The following is a 17929-nucleotide window of genomic DNA, read 5'->3' as shown; positions in this document are numbered from 1 at the left end:
ATTCACAGCCGAATTCTACCAGAGGTACAAAGAGGAGCTGGTACCATTCCTTCTGAAAGTATTCCAAACAACTGAAAAAGAGGGAATTCTCCCTAACTCATTTTATGAGGCCAGCATCATCCTGATACCAAAGCCTGGGAGAGACATAACAAAAAAGGAAAATGTTAGGCCAATTTTTATCCCTGATAAACATCGATGCAAAAATCTTCAATAAAATACTAGCAAACCAAATCCACCAGCACATCAAAAAGCTTATCCACCACAATCAAGCCAGCTTCACACCTGGGATGCAAGGCTGGTTCAACATATGCAAATCAATAAACATAATCCATCACATAAACAGAACCAATGACAAAAGCCACATGATTATCTTAACAGATGCAGAAAAAGCCTTCAACAAAATTCAACATCCCTTCATGCTAAAAACTCTCAATAAACTAGGTATCAATGTCAAGTATCTCAAAATAATAAGAGCTATTTATGACAAACCCACAGCCATTCTCATACTGAATGGGCAAAAACTGGAAGCATTCTCTTTGGAAATCAGCACAAGACAAGGATGCCCTCTTTCACCACTCCTATTCAACATGGTATTGCAAGTTCTGGCCCGGGCAATCAGGCAAGAGAAAGAAATAAAGGGTATTCAAATAGGAAAAGAGGAAGTCAAATTGTCTCTGCTTGCAGATGACATGATTGTATATTTAGAAAACCCCATCCTCTCAGCCCAAAATCTCCCTAAGCTGGTAAGCCAACTTCAGCAAAGTCTCAGGATAAAAAAATCAATGTGCAAAAATCACAAGCATTCCTATACACCAACAATAGGCACACAGAGAGCTAAATCATGAGTGAACTCTCATTCACAATTGCTACAAATAGAATAAAATACCTAGGAATTCAACTTAAAAGGGATGTGAAGGACCTCTTTAAAGAGAACTACAAACCCACTGCTCAAGGAAATAAGAGAGGACACAAACAAATGGAAAAAAACATTCCAAGCTCATGGATAGGAAGAATCAATATCATGAAAATTGGGCCATACTGCCCAAAGTAATTTATAGATTTAATGCTATCCTCATCAAACTACCATTGACTTTCTTCACAGAATTAGAAGAAACTACTTTAAACTTCATATGGAACCAAAAAAGAGCCTTCACAGCCAAGCCAATCCTAACCAAAAAGAGCAAAGCTGGAGACATCTTGCTACCTGACTTCAAACTATACTACAAGGCTACAGTAACCAAAACAGCATGGTACTGGTACCAAAACAGAGATATAGACCAATGGAACAGAACAGAGCCCTCAGAAATAATGCTACACATCTACAACCATCTGCTCTTTGACAAACCTGACAAAATAAGCAATGGGGAAAAGATTCCCTAACTAATAAATGGTGCTGGGAAACCTGGCTAGCCATATGCAAAAAACTGGAACTGGATCCCTTCCTTACACCTCATACAAAAATCAACTCAAGATGGATTAAGGACTTAAATGCCAGACCTAAAATTGTAAAAACCCTAGAAGAAAACCTAGGCAATACCATTCAGGACACAGGCATCAGCAAGGACTTCATGTCTAAAACACCAAAAGCAATGGCAACAAAAGCCAAAATTGACAAATGGGATCTGATTAAACTAAAAAGTTTCTGCACAGCAAAAGAAATTATCATCAGGGTGAACAAGCAACCTACAGAATTGGAGAACATTTTTGCAATCTATCCATCTCACAAAGGGCTAATATCCAGAATCGACAAATAACATAAACTTACAAGAAAAAACAAATCCCATCAAAAAGTGGGCAAAGGATATGAACAGATACTTCTCAAAAAAAGACATTTATGCAGTCAACAAATATATAAAAAAATGCTCATCATCACTGGTCATTAGAGAAATGCAAATCAAAACTACAATGAGATACCATCTCAGGCCAGTTAGAATGGCGATCATTAAAAAGTCAGAAAACAACAGATGCTGGAGAGAATGTGGAGAAAGAGGAATATTACACTGTTGGTGGGAGGGTAAATTAGTTCAATCATTGTAGAAGACAATGTGGCGATTCCTCAAGGATCTAGAACTAGAAATACCATTTGACTCAGCAATCACATTACTGGGTATATACCCAAAGGATTATAAATAATTCTACTATAAAGACACAGGCACACATACGTTTATTGCAGTACTAGTCACAGTAGCAAAGACTTGGAACCAACCCAAAAGTCTATCAATGATAGACTGGCTAAAGAAAATATGGCACATGGAACACCATGGAATACTATGCATCCATAAGAAAGGATGAGTTCATGTCCTTGCAGAAACATGAAGCTGGAAACCATCATTCTCAGCAAACTATCACAAGAACAGAAAACCAAATACCACATGTTCTCACTCATAAGTGGGAGTTAAACAAGGAGAACACATGAACACAGAGAGGGGAACATCACACACTGGGGCCTGTCAGCCCATCGGGGGCTAGGGGAGGGATAGCATTAAGAGAAATTCCTAATGTAGGTGACAGGTTGATGGGTGCAGTAAACCACCATAGCATGTGTATACCTACGTAACAAATGTGCATGTTCTGCACATGTACCCCAGAACTTAAAAGTACAATTTTTTTAAAAAAAAAAGAAAAAGAATGGGCTAAAGGAAAAAAAAAATGATGTGATTTTTTTTCTCTCCAACAAATATGATTTTATGTTTTAAACACAAAGAAAGAAGAGCGGTGATAAGAAGATATGGTTGGGGCAAAATGTAATTCTACCACTGCATCTTTCTTCCCCTTCCCACCCCATTCATCATGAAGACATCATAGTTTCCCGACAGGATCATGCCTTTAAACAGGACAGATTCTCTGCCTGGCATGTCTTCTTCCCCTTCCATATTTACCTAGAAAACTCTTCTCTATACTTCAGCATTAATTAAGGAACCACCTTTTTTAGGAAGCCTTCTATGATATGCAGGTTATTCTCCATTTGCTCTCACCCCAGGTCCACTTTCTGACCGTTCCGGCTCTGTGCCAGGATGGCTGAGCCCTAGAGAGTGCCCTACTTCGATCCTTTTGACAGCTGACTTTCATTTGGGTTTTATTTCTGGGAAACAGCCACAGGAGTTGAGAAGATGCAATTAAAAAGTGGCTGGAGTACTTTTTTGCCTGCCCCCTTGTATCTGGTGAAAGCTGCATCTCGCTGAGGCCATGCTCCTAGCTGCCACCCCCTTCTTTGTAGCTCGAGTTCTTACTGGGCTCTGGTAAAACCATTTCCTTTCCTTGACCTTTCAGCCTCAAAGTGCTAAGAGTGTCCCATGATTGCTAGACTCTGGGTGCCTCAACATCTCTTTGTGGCTTCTTGAATCTCGACCATGCCCCTATAAAAAGTCCCTTTAAGGAAGTTCACTCACTTGAACCATGAAGCGTGAAACTGACATCCTGCCAAGACTGTGACCCTAGATTCTCCCTTTTGAGAATGTTTTCTGTACCCTTCCTTTTTACTCCTGCCGCATCCTCTGCTTACATCTGCCGTAGTAATTACTACAGGGTACTGTAATATTGGTTCACTTGGGTGGTTCACTGGGTGGCTAGATTATTATGAGATTATTATGCCTGGCACGTGGCATTCAGTAAATACCCAGACCCACTCATTCTGACTTAACAATTTCTGAATTAATACTTTAATGCCTGTCTCAAAAACAGCTAAAAGGAAACATTTCACAAAAACTCAGTAAGTAATAATATGAACATAACATTGGATAATTTTTCCATCTTGCAAAGTGCTTTTATATCCTTTGGGTTTATTGTGATGTGTCTTTTCACGAAAAAGCACATTCAGCTAAATTCTAGAACCCAGTAGTTGAGAAGTCTGAATGACTGGAACCTATTGCTCAGTCAAGAACTGAACCCAAGTACCAATCAGCCTGCACTCAAACGCTGGTTCTTCTCTCCAGTTCTGCAACTGACATGGTTTGGCTGTCTCCCCACCCAACTCTCACCTTGAATTGTAATAATCCCGGCATGTCAAGGGCGGGGCCAGATGGAAATAATTGAATCCTGGGGGCAGTTTCTCTCATACTGTTCTTGTGGTAGTAAGTTTCATGAGATCTGATGGTTTTATCAATGGGAGCTCCCTTGCACAAGCTTGCTTGCCTGCTGCCATGTAAGATGTCTTTTTGCTCTTCCTTCATTTTCTGCCATGATTGTGAGGCCACCCCAGCCATGTGGAACTTTGAGTCCTTTAAACCTCTTTCCTTTGTAAATTACCCCATCTTGTTATGTCTTTTTTAGCAGCATGAGAATGGACTAATATAGTAACCTTGGGTGCTACCTAAACTCTCTGTGCCTTAAGTTCTTATCTATAAATAGAAGAAAATAGTACACTTCACCTCATAGTGACCCTTAAATAAACTGATAGGTATAAAGTTTTAGAATGGAGTCATACACCTAGTAAATGCCCAATACATATTATTTTCTTATTCTTTATAAGATCATAATCTCATGAAGATGCCCAAGAAAATACCTCTCAGCTTTTCTTGAACCAAATGCCTACCGTAACATCTCAGAAAGAAAAAGGGAATATTCCCTGACCACAGGGCTTAAGTCTCAACTCACGAGAGTCCCAGAGTTCTTATTTTATGTTTTCTTCACACAGACATTAATATTAACATTGATTAAGCAACTCTGGTATGCCTCCATTACAAGGAAAAAGGAGGTAAACAGAGTTGGAGGCAGATAGCCCCAACTCCAAATCCTGCTTCTGCCCCTTGGTGGACATAGCCGTGTAAGTTTTCTAACTTTTTATCTGAAAAACTGTAAGGATAATACCGACTCATTGAGTGGAGGCGCACACTGATTTAGACAACAGGTGCTACATAGTAGCCCCCAAAAATGTCTTTGGGATCCTCTTCCCTCTAATGGAGAAGACCAAATGAGGAAAGACGTCCAGGGCCATCTGAAGGGGGCCTCATGCGCACTCTGCCTGGGCCCAGCAACACTTGTGCCCCAGAGCATTCCTGTGATGATTAGGTGCAGTCCTCAACTTCCTCATCACCACCTGCTCCAGAGAGGGAGAGCAGAAAAAGTCAACAGACCCAAGTAAACATGTATTATCTCAGTCTTGGGATTGGCAGGTCTATTTTCCTTCACCTTCTCAAACACTGCAGTCCTAAAGTAGTATCAAGCAAGGTGAAGGGATCAGGCCAGTATGAGGTTTCTGGGTATAAACTGTTTAAGAAAAATGAAAGTCCAACATGGAGGTGAGCCAGTATGGGTCTCAGAGCCCAAGAAGAATGAAGAGGAAGTCTATGCTAAGGGCTGGCCTGCATGGTCTGTGTTGGGACAATCAAATGTAAGGTGTTAAATCTGAGTAGGCTGAAGAGGCATCAGCTAAGGGTGTGAACCAGGACGAGATATTGGAGCCTAAACAGTGAAAAATGGGCATTTACTGGGTTGGGGGAGGAGACAGCAGCATTGATGGGAGATTGGTTATACACAGGATGAATGAACATGTAAGCAAATATATCAAAGATAATAGAGACCAAGTTCCTCACTGGAAAAAGAAGAGAGTTACAACATGGAAAGGAGAAAAAAATAAAATAAACCCTGTGGTATTGATTTGAAATTAGAGACATCACTGTGAACTCTCCATTTTTAGTATTTGTAGATACAGACATTAATATAGATGCAGTGGGTGCGTGTGCATGTGCGTGTGTGCGTGCGTGTGTGTGTGTGTGTCCCTAGCTTCATTCACTGGGAGGTCTGGGAGTCAGTGTCAACCCCAAAGCAGTGAACATGTCTAGTAGCCCTTCCTTGACTTCTGTATACTATTTTGCACAAAAAAAAATAAAAATAAAAATAAAAATAAAAACACCATCATGGTTCCATGGAGAAATGGCTAAGGGCTAAGGTGAAAAAAAAATACAAGACAAATCTGGAATATCTGGTTGTATCATCAACCAAAGAATAAACCAAGGAGCTACTAAAAGGACGGTGGCATAGCACAAGAACACACAAGCCACCTTCTACCAACATGGGATTGCCTTTTCTATTTTACTCAGTGACTTATAACTTGTGACTTTCATCATTTATTTTGATGTTCAACTGGTCGTAGTTTTGGCCAGTGGGAGCATCAAAATAAATAAATAAAATGCTCAATAAGAAACAGGATATTTACAGATTATTTAAGTAACTCATTAGATATTTATTAATTACAAATGGGAAAAGGGTAACTTTAAAGTGAAGATGCCTAGAAGGCATCATCTTAATAAAATGATTATCAAACATGAGAACCATCAAAACCATGTGTCACATGATAAGATGCAATAAGGAGGTGGCTGGCAAGATGACTGAATAGGAACAGCTCCGGTCTGCAGCTCCCAGTGAGATCAATGCAGAAGGTGGGTGATTTCTGCATTCCCAACAGAGGTACCCGGCTCATCTCATTGGGACGGGTTAGACAGTGGATACAGCCCACAGAGAATCAGCTGAAGCAGGATGGGGGCACTGCCTCACCCAGGATGTGCAAGGGTTTGGAGAACTCCCTCCCCTAGCCAAGGGAAGCCATGAGGGATTGTGCCGTGAGGGACGGTGCTATCTAGCCCAGATAGTAGGCTTTTCCCATGGTCAAAACCTGCAGACCAGCAGATTACCTCGGGTGCCTATGCCACCAGGGCACTGGGTTTCAAGCACAAAACTGGGCGGCCATTTGGGCAGACACCCACCTAGCTGCAGGAGTATTTTTTCATACCCCACTGGCACCTGGAACGCCAGCAACACAGAACTGTTCACTCTCTTGGAAAGGGGACTGAAGCCAGGGAGCCAAGTGGTCTAGCTCAGCGGATCCCAACCCCACAGGCTAGGGGAGGGATAACACTAGGAGAAATACCTCATGTAGAAGATGGATTGATGGGTGCAGCAAACCACTGTGGCACGTGTATACCTATGTAATAAACCTACATGCACTGCACATGTATCCCAGAACTTGAAGTATAATAAAAAATAAAATTAAAATTAAAAAAAGATGCAATAAAAAGATGGCAGTTTCATTTCCAGCACACTTCTGAATCTCATCTTGAGAAAACATTACACAAACCCAAAATAAAGGTTATTCTCCATAATTAAAAAGTCAAAAAGTAATAGATGTTGGTGTGGATGTGGTGAAAAGGCAACACTTTTACACTGGTAGTGGGAATCTAAACTAGTATAACTGCTATGGAAAACAGCATGGAGACTCTGTAAGGAGCTAAAAGTAGAACTACTATTCGATCCAGCAATCCCACTACTGGATATCTACACAAAGACAAAAAGTCATTATATGAAAGAGACACTTGCACATGCATGCTTATAGCAGCACAATTCACAATAGCAAAAATACGGAACCAACCTAAATGCCCATCAACCAATGAGTGTATAAAGAAAATGTGGTATATATACACACCATGGAATACTACTACCATAAAACACAAAATAATGGCCTTTACAGCAATTTGAAAGGACCTGGAAGGCTATTACTCCAAGTGAAGTAACTCAGGATTGGAAAATCAAATATCATGTGTTCTCACTTATAAGTGAAAGCTAAGCCATGAGGATGCCAAAATTTGGGTATGACATAATGGACTTTGGAGATTTGAGGGAAGCGTGCATGGGGGATGAGGGATAAAAGACTACATATTGGGTACAATGTACACTGCTAAGGTGATGGATGCACCAAGATCTCAGAAATCACCACTGAGGAAGAACTTACCTATGTAACCAAAAACCACCTGTACACCCCAGAAAAGCTATTGAAATTAAAAAGATAAATAAAATGGAGGACATTAGCAAGATCCCTGAACTGTCTTCAAAAGAGTGAAGGTCATCCAAGTCCAAGAAAGATAGAGGAACCCTTGTAGATAGAAGGAGACATGTATAAATGCAATGCATGATTCTGGATTGGATCCTCCTGGCTGAAAGACATAACTGGGCAACTGCAGAAATGTGAATGGGGTTTGAGGATTAAATGGTAATCAGGTACCCATGTCCCCTTCCTGTTTTGATGGTTGTTTTGTCGTTTAGAACAACATCTTTGTATATAGGAAATACAACTAAAGAATTTGGGGTGATGGGGCATTAAGTCAGCAACTTGTCTTAAAAGGTTCAATGAAAGTAAGTTATTTTTATTGTATTTGCAAATTTTCTGTATGCTTGATGGTATTTCAACATTTCAACATTTATATATTTTCAGAAATCTACAACTAGAACTGCAACTTTTGTTCAAGAGCAAGAGTGGCAGGCCCTGCCTTTCACAACTACATTATATCTTCAAGGGTCCCCCCTCCTTTATTCTGTTGTGCTAGTTTCGCTGATGCTGTGTGTTTAATTTTATACCCTGAGAATGTTTTAAATCAGAGAAGAAGGCCAAGAAGGCAGAGTAGGAGTGAAATAATATACTCCAGTGATCTTTATGGATTCCCAGGGCCCTGAAAATGCAAACACTTATTATGTTGACCTCTCCAACTTTGCCCATAACTGAAGGTATCATGACTACTTAAGAATCTGGCTCCGTAATTGCTACCATAAACTATCCACCACAGACCTTGCTGCAACACACGTGGCTCTGGCTGCCAGCGGGATTCAGGCAAACCCCTCCCAAAGTTCCATCAGTGGGGTGGTCTCAAGACGAATGCCCATTGGTGGGGAAGAAATCTGAATGCAACTTGTATCATCTGGAAAACAACTGCCATGCTATTGCCTTGGAATCCAAAACCATTCCTGAACAGGGAGGCTGCCAGGCAATCTGTGGCACAAGCAGGAAAAAAGACTAGGTTTAAGTCTGGATGAAAACCCTAATCACCACAATTTTAGTGTGTTCAGGCGATACAACGGATGCCACAGGGTGGCTCATAAACAACAGACATTTATTTCTTACCGTTCTGGAGGCTGGAAGCCCAAGATCAATGTGCCATAGATTCAGTGTCTGGTGAAGACCTGCTTCCTCTTAGATGGTTCCCTCTTGCTGTGTGCTCATGTGATGGACAGGGTGAGGGGTTTCTATGGGACCTATTTTATAAGGGCACTAATTCTATTCATGAGGGCTCTGCCCCCACACCCTAATCACCTCTAAAGGCCCCATCGCCTAATAGCATCGTCTTAGGTAATAGTATTTCAACATATAAATCTAGAAGGGCATAGACATTCAGACCACAGTACCCCACAGTTGTGTTTTGCTTCATCTGTGGTTCTGGGGCTCAGAATTCAAGGGAGAAACTCCTCCACTATCTCATGGCTGCATCACAGTAGGGCTGAGGAGGAGGGAAAGGTGAACTTTGTGGTTTTGAGCCCTCTTAACATCTAAAGAAACTGATTTCAGTATTCAGAAGATAACCCAGAAATGACAGAAATGGAAGATTTAAATGAAACAATTTTATAGTAAGTTCCTTAAAAATAGATCTTATGCTTATTTTAATTTGAATCAAACAAAAATCAAAAACATTCATCTAGAGCTCCTGCTCTGAACAAGGCCCAGTTCAAAACCACCTGGAATTTACAGACATAGGAATAGAGTCTATAGAGCAGAAAAGAAAAATCACTGTGTCATCAGACAGACGTGGGTTCAAGTCCTAGCTCAGCCAATTACTAGTAATTATTGTAATCATCCCAAGTATAAATTTCTCCAACTATGAAATGAGAATTTGACTAATACTGCTTGGTAGACACAGTTGTTGAAAGTATTTTAAGATATTAAATATATAAAACACTTAACAGAACACTTGACTCATAAGAGACACTCAGCAAATGTGAGCTATAGCTATTATGATTATGGTTGTATCATTTTATTAGTCAGAACACAATAAGCCATTCTGTAGTTACAAATAAATCCCCAAACTCTCAGTGCATTAACAAAATAAAGGCTTATTCCTCACTCATACCAAACTTAATGTGAATCAGACCACCCTCCTCTGTCATGTAGCTTATGCTATCTGGGACACATTAGCTTCCAAAGCTGCAGTGGCAGGCCGAGGAATAGTGGAGGGCTTCCAAGTGCTGACCTGAAAGAGACAAGCATCGCTTCTCCTATCCCTTTGACAAGGCATCAATCTCATGGTTCTAAGGGCAGAGCATCAGGTCTTTCCATGTGCTAGGAGGAAAAAGGCATATGCACACATAGCAGTATCTCTTACACAGTAAGAGATAAGTAAGGGTCGTAAGAAAATAAGATCAAAAAGCAAAAGTCAACTGACTTAAGGACCTTGAGCATCACAAGAGATACTTAGGCTTGAAAAGAGTCACAGGGCTGAGTGCAGTGGCTCACACCTGTAATCCCAGCACTTTGGGAGGCCGAGGCAGGTGAATCACTAGATCAGGAGTTCAAGACCAGCCTGGGGCCAACATGGTGAAAACCCTTCCCTACTAAAAATACAAAAAATCAGCTGGGCGTAGTGGTGAGCACCTGTAATCCCAGTTATTCGGAGGCTGAGGTGGGAGAATCACTTGAACCCAGGAAGCAGAGATTGCAGTGAGCCTAGATTGCACCACTACACCCTCCAGCCTGGGTAACAGAGTGAGACTCCATCTCAGAAAAAGAAAAAAAAAAAAGAGTCAAGGAAAAGGCAAAATATAAACAGAGTCATAAAAATGTAGATATGTAGACATATTGGCCTGAGAGCATAGAAGAGAGAGCTCTCTTCAGAGTAGGAGCAAAAAATAAATAAAAGCTTTCATGGCAGAGAAAGCACCCAAGTTGGAACCTGAATGATATGTATGACTAAACCCAGAGTTGAAAACATGGATGTGCTCAAAAATGTGTAATTTTATGTGGACACTCTCAGAGCCAATTGCACAACTCACAGTTGTAAGCATGTTTCTAAACAGAAGCTAATTCTCTGGGAGAATTCAGTATGTCCACACAATTTCCTCCATCAAAAGGTGAGGAAAGCTAAAATAATACTGCAGGAATCTAACATATGGAATTAAGCAGTGAGCCTTTGTAAGCCCAGTTTCTATTCAGCCATTGGTACGCTGTTCTCAGTGGGCTCAGGGGAAGACAGAAGAATTTTCTGGGTCATCTGTTATGAAAAAAACTACCTCATAACAGGAATTCATGTTGAGTTCATCTGGGTGAGTTTTCTGTCTCATGTACTATGGTATGGCCACAGTACATGAGATGGCCGCTTACTGGTAGATGGTCCCAATGTGGCTTCACTCACATACCTAGCACCTTGGCAGGGATGGCTCAGAAATTAGGCTTAGCTAGGACTGCTGCCCTGAGTGAAACACTGATCTTGGCCTCTCTGGCATGGCAACTTCAAAGTAATCACTCTTCTTACATGATGGCTCAATGCTCCAAGAGCAAGTATTCCAACTAGCAAAGTGGAAACTCTATGATCTTTTCTGACTTCATCTCAGATGATCTGCAGTGTCAATTCCACCATGTTCTACTGGTTATGGCAAACCACTGAATCTAGCCCAGATTCAAGATAGGAATTACACCCCATTTCTTGATGGAAGAAGGGGTCACACATTTGCAGTCATTATTAATTGGCCACACTGAGGTTTCAAACAATTAAACAGAGAAATACTTTAAAAGCTAAATAATCAAGTGATTCTTGATTGAGCCTTTTCTGTTTATGGGGGACAGTGCTAAGAAATGAACATGAAGTCCTCATCGGGGCCAGTGGGTAGCAGACATTCAGCCAATAACATGAAGTCTCATTTCTGGTTCCAAAGAGCAGCATGTGCCCTACCAAGCGACTGCTCCTCCCATGCATCAGTGTCCATGTCTGTCACGTGGGCACGGCCATGCTTATCCTGCCATGGCTGAATTCATGGAAGGCAGGAAAAGGCTTTGAAAAATATGGAATGCTCTAGTGCCAAGCACTACATTACTGCCAGTCATGGAGTATACCTTCAGGGAACTAAGTGTCTATTTGGGAAAGAAAAACCTTGCTGGCATGAAAAATAAAGTGCAAAGAATACAAGACGGAAAGTGACCAAGAACTGGACTGTGAGCCTCTGACTATAAACACGCCATGAAGGAAGAGAAAAGACGCACTGGTATAAACTGTTGGGGAAAAATTGCCAATATATCAGACTTCTTTTCCGCTGAAGCCAGATTATGGATTTGCAACTCTGGGGGAACTCAGGGAATTAACATTCTAAACATGCTTGCACACACTGTTGTTTTGTCTCAGGATGTTGCTTTATGTGTACCTACTTCAAATGGTATCTAGGCAGCCCTATACCCTTAACCGTGGCCATCCCTGACTCTGTCAAGGTACACAGAAACCATACAGGAGGCATGCTTTGGCCCAGTGCTCTCGGCAAAGCACAAGCTTATAAAGACTTTGGTCCTCTATGCTGCCTTTGACTTCACTGAACTTTTAGGAGGCTGAATCTAACAAGGCCTGGAGTCTCTCCTCGGGCCTCCTCTTCGATCTCTCATATCTGCTTCTGAGTGACAGCTTCTGGAGGTTGTGTCACCTTTGTCCCGAGGAGAAAGAGCTCAGCTTTTGGGGAACAGTTGCTGGGAGAGTACTGCTGCTGCTGATAGTTGGCCAAGCTGCCAAGAGGGCTCTGGGCTGGGCTAGAGGCCATTTGGCTCTAGTCTATGGGGGTAGCAGGGAAACCCAGATGTCAGCCCAAAAGTACCCTCCCTTGAAGCATGACCTCTGTCCCTGGTTCCCTGAGACTTGTTAGGTCCCATCAGAGTCTGCATAGAATAACGTTCTTTCAACACAGCAAGCAGAGGCTGGACATGGCCAGGAGTACATCTCTGAGCCTAAGCTCCAGTCTCTGCTAACTCAGGGTCTTCTACTTTGGGGTTCTTCTCATACAGGGGTATCTCGGCCCATCCTGGCTGGAGGTGCTCACAGCCAGTTTCCAAAAGGGAACAGATGTGAAAGAACCAGGCAGACACTCCACACATGCCGTCACAGATGACATGACGAAGGTTCTGAGAGGCCAGGCGACTCTGAAGTCACAGATTCAATAAGGAGAGAAACCCAGACTAATAGAACCCACGTGGTCACCCTGCCCAGCAGGTTTTCCAGCTGACACCTGATGAATTTTTTCTTTCTCTGTTTTGCCACCTGCAAAAAGACTAAACTCTGAGTGAAGAGACTCTTTCACTCAAAAACCCTTTTTCAGTATGACATTCCCTGTTAGTCCTGCATTTTTGAGGGCCTATGGAGACTGAGGGTTTTTTCTCCATATTTTTCCTAATCTCAGATATTTTAAATATGCCTTCCCCATCCATGCTGTCAGCCCTCAGCAAGATTGTGCTGCAGTTTCCCTCTTCTCTAAGACATCCTTTCTTCAATGTCCAAATGGAGATATTGGCTTTGGCTTTGTGCTTGTGTCTGTTATGTGTATTTGCACATGTAAGTGTTAGAAACTTTACTCTGTTTTATTAAAAGTTCTAAACCTTTTTTTTTTTTGAAATGGAATCTCACTCTGTAGCCCAGGCTGGAGTGCAGTGGTGCCATCTCAGCTCACTGCAACCTCCGCCTCCAGGGTTCAAGTGATTCTCCTGCCTCAGCCACCTGAGTAGCTGGAATTAAAGCACGCACCACCGTTCCCAGCTAACTTTTGTATTATTAAGAGACAGGGTTTCATGTTGGCCAGGCTGGTTTCAAATTCCTGGCCTCAAGTGATCCACCTACCTCAGCCCCCCAAAGTGCTGGAGTTACAGGCACGAGCCACCATTCCTAGCCAAAAGTTTTAATGTTTTTTAATGACTTCTTATCCATATCCTTTCCTGTGGCTTCCAGGCTCTTTTCACACAGATGACTAATGGTCTGGGAATTGATATGGGCCATATGAAGACTGGCAAATTCCTTTAAGTTCTCCCCTTTCTCTTTTACTACATTGATTTTTCCTTCCTGTATACATGTTGGTCGGGGCTTATGGATCCTGTCAGCGGGGGCTGTAAAGGGGGACTCGAATTCCTCCATAGAGCCATTTCACTTCTGGAGCAGAGGACCTCCTGGGGAAGGGAATGTGCTGGAACTTCCTCTAGTCACTGCACATAAGCTGTGCATTGTGGCTTCTGGAAGCCACAGAAATACCCATAGTCCACCCCATTTTCTTAGGGTACCATCTACTTTTAGGTCTCCAAAGCAAACCCTCTGCCACCCTGAACTCCCCCATGGTATCTCACAGTGGGCTTTCTACCGCCAGCCAGATGGGTCCACATGCGGGTGGGCAAAGTTCTGTGGCCTGTGCCCTCGGGTCTGCAGATTTCCCAGCTGGCTGGTTGAACCATGAGGCCACTGCTTCCCGGCCTTGTGGAAGTGGGCTTCAGAATTACGCCATCTCCACCGGGAGCCATGTCTACCCAGTGGATTAACTGCTACCCAATTCATCAATGAAAGTTGGGGTCAGAGTTGCCATTACTATTATTATTGACAGGGTAGGGTTCTACAGTAAACAAAGACAACAGCGAGGAGTGGCACACAAGAGCCGAGTTCTGGATTCAGACCAAGTTCAATGTACATCCTGACTCGGACATCTGCAGTGATGCCTTGGACAAGTCATTTATGCCCTCTGAATTCCAGTTCTTTAGCTATAAAGTGGGTACATTAGTAACTGAATTACATGATTTTTTAAGAAATAAAGGTAACAACAGATACAAATTGCCCAGTAGAATAGACATTCACCATAGGTAAACTCCGATTCCTTTCCCAATTGAGTGGAAATTTCAGCATCTCAGACTCATGAGTCTGGTAGATACTGGGGGTGCTGATAGATATTTGCAGGCATGAGGACCTTTATATGGGAGCTCAAGACTCAGCACATGGGCAACCTCGACTCTGCAAACTGGCCCAGAGGAAACTGCTCTCCTTTGCAAGGCCTTGGACTTTCTCCCCCAGAAGCCCTGCTCAGCTGCTTTCCTGGCTTCGTCCCCTGGGACTTGGTGAGTAGGGAATCAGCATCCTCACTTTTCGGGAGCCAGAAGTGCCATCCCAGGTGAGCAGATGAACACAGACCTGCCTGACTTCATGTTGTGGCAGGAAGACAGATAGACCAGAAAACATCCACCCCAAATGGAAAATTCCTCCCCAAAGATAGATTCACTTCATCAGTAGGACCCTTTCATCAATAAACTGAGACATACTCTAGGGGCTGCAAAAGTGAGCCCTACCACAGACTAGTTAGGTGCTCACCCAACCTCAGTTAGATATTTAGTTTTATTTGTCTCCCCAGCAAAACAGGGATCTCCTCCAAGGCCAGAACCCTGACTCCTACAGCACCCAGCACCACACAGACGCTCAATAAATATTTTCTGAAATGAACTGACAGGTACCGTCCGCGCTGCCACTGCTGACTATTAGAAACTGAGGAGGGTTGAGGCCGCCAGATCTCACTTCTCTAGGTCAAGTCTGACTTCAGCACAGCTGCATCCTCCGAGATTCCTTATGCACAGGGAAGTGAGAGTTTCCCCCTTTCTTCATACTTACAAACTTCAATGCACCTAATTATTATCTGCACATTTGGCTAAGTTTGAATCGCCTGACCTCCCTGAGTCAGTTTCAGGGTTTTAAATGATTGACAGCTCCAGTTAGCTGTAATTAGCAAGGATTAAAACCATCCATCAGACAAGTTTTACCACTAGACCCCCATGTTTCTTGTATCTTCCTTTGAGATGCGGGTGGACACAGGGACAACTTCACAGTAGTCTCTCCCTCCATCTTTAAACCAGATGCAAGAGACCCAGACAATGTGAAGTGGCAGAGGAAAGTCATCTTGCTCATTGGAGGGCCAGCCCTGCCTTGGTTTGCATCCTGTTGTGTTTGGTAGCTGATAATGCAAAGAGAGCTGAACCTCAACCAGAGTGAGGAGGGAGGGCGTGGAAAAAGAAAAATAAAAGGATGACTTTTAAAAAAATCATGGAGGCCATAATCCCTACTGCAAAGCCTCACTAGAAGGGCCCGGCATAATCACTCTGGCTCTGTGGCAGTTATCCAGCTTTTGTTTACCTAACAGTTTGACAATACATATTTATGCAAATCAGCAATGGAGCTGTGTTGGCTGTTCATTAATTACCAACTGATTCCTTGTGTAGTAGCCAGGCTTTGAGAATTCAGTTAATTTGATAAACAGTTGATTTTCCTTTCAAACTTCTTTCATGTGGCAGCTCAGCTTGGATTGAACCTGAGTGGCAGGTGGGAATGTCCTACAGGTGGGAGATGAGGATATCTAGGGAAAAAAAAAAAGGTACCAAGCAGAAGGTATAGAAACAGAGGCCAGGGAGACCCTTAAAGTCCAAGAGCTGGAAGGTGTCCTAGAGGTTATGGAGTCCAACCCTCTCAATTGAGATTAAGCATTTCTTTCACCTTTACTATTTTGGAAGTGCCCTTGTGCATTAGCCTCAATTAACCCTCACAAAGGCCTAATTTTTTAAAATTATGGAGCTGCACACAATTGCACATGCCTGTAGTTCCAGCTACTCAGGAGGCCAAGGTGGGAGGATCACTCAAGTCCAAAACTTTGAGGCTGCAATGAGTTATGATTGAACCACGGCACTCCAGCCTGGTAACACAGCAAGACTCCACCACTACAAAAATTTTTTTAAATTAGCTGGGCAGCCAGGCTCAGTGACTCACATCTATAATCCCAGCACTTTGGGAGGCCAAAGCAGGCAGATCGAGAGGTCAGGAGTTCAAGACCAGCCTGGCCAACATAGTGAAACTCCCGTCTCTACTAAAAATACAAAAAAAAAAAAGCCAGGCTTGGTGGCAGGAACCTGTAATCCCAAGTACTTGGGGGGCTGAGGCAGGAGAATCGCTTGAACCTGGGAGGCGGAGGTTGCAGTGAGCAGATATCCCATCACCACACTCCACCCTGGGCAACAGTGCAAGACTCCATCTCAAAAAAAAAAATTAGCTGGGCATGGTGGCGCACGCCTGTAGTCTCAGAGCTTTGGGAGGCCAAAGTAGGAAGATCACTAGAGCCCAGGAGTTGATATCAGCCTAGGTAACACAGTAAGACTCCATCCTTATTAGTCTGTTCTCATACTACTATAAAGAACTACCTGAGACTGGATCACTTACAAAGAAAAGAGGTTTAATCGACTCACAGTTCTACAGGTTATCCAGGAGGCATGGCTGGGAAGACCTCAGGAAACTTGCAATCATGGCAAGGTGAAGGAAAAGCAGACACAGTCTTTACGTGGCCAGAGCAGGAGAGACAGCACAAAGTAGGAGGTGCTACACACTTTCAAACAACCAGATCTTGGGAGAACTGTCAGGAGGGCAGCAAAAGGGAAGTCCGCCCCCATGATTCAACCACCTCCCACCAGCCCCTCCTTTAACACATGGGGATTACAATTCGACATGAGATTTAGGTGGGAACACAGAACCAAACCATATCACCATCTCTACAAAAAATTTTAACAATTAACCGGGTGTGGTGGTGCACACCTGTAGTCCCAGCTACTCTGGAGGCCACGTGGGGAAGATCACTTGAACCCAGGACTTCAGGGCTACAGTGAGCTCTAATCACACCACTGCACTCCAGCCTGGGTGAAAGAGCAAGACCCTGTCTCTAAAATAAAAATTTAAAACGAATTTAAAAATTATGAAGCATTATCTCTGATTTCATCTCCACAACAGCTATACTGGTAGCATCATCCTGTTTTACAGTTGTAGGTACCTTAGTTCAAGGAAGGCTGGCTAAAACAGCTGAGGTACGATTCAAACTCAACAGCTTTTCCCAGCCTCATTCACTGTCTAAGAGGCTGAGAACATGGGAGCTCAGAGAAACACACCAATTGGGGGAGAGGCCTTGGGAGGCTGACCTCACACTTTGTCTAATCCAGACAGACAAACCCACCTGCCTTTGCTGGGAAGTAACAGTCTGAAAAGGCGGCAGAGCCTGGCCTGGAGCAGAGCAAGGGCAGCTCAGGGCAGAGCTGTCCACTGAACAGAGTGATTAGTTCTTCGGGTTTTTATTCTGGGATGCCAATAAGGTC

The sequence above is a fragment of the Colobus angolensis genome, unplaced genomic scaffold (assembly GCF_000951035.1).
Source record: "Colobus angolensis palliatus isolate OR3802 unplaced genomic scaffold, Cang.pa_1.0 Scaffold184, whole genome shotgun sequence".
In the NCBI taxonomy this organism is placed as follows: Eukaryota; Metazoa; Chordata; class Mammalia; order Primates; family Cercopithecidae; genus Colobus; species Colobus angolensis.
The sequence above is the reverse complement of the archived record's forward strand: the minus strand, read 5'-3'. Positions refer to the sequence as shown.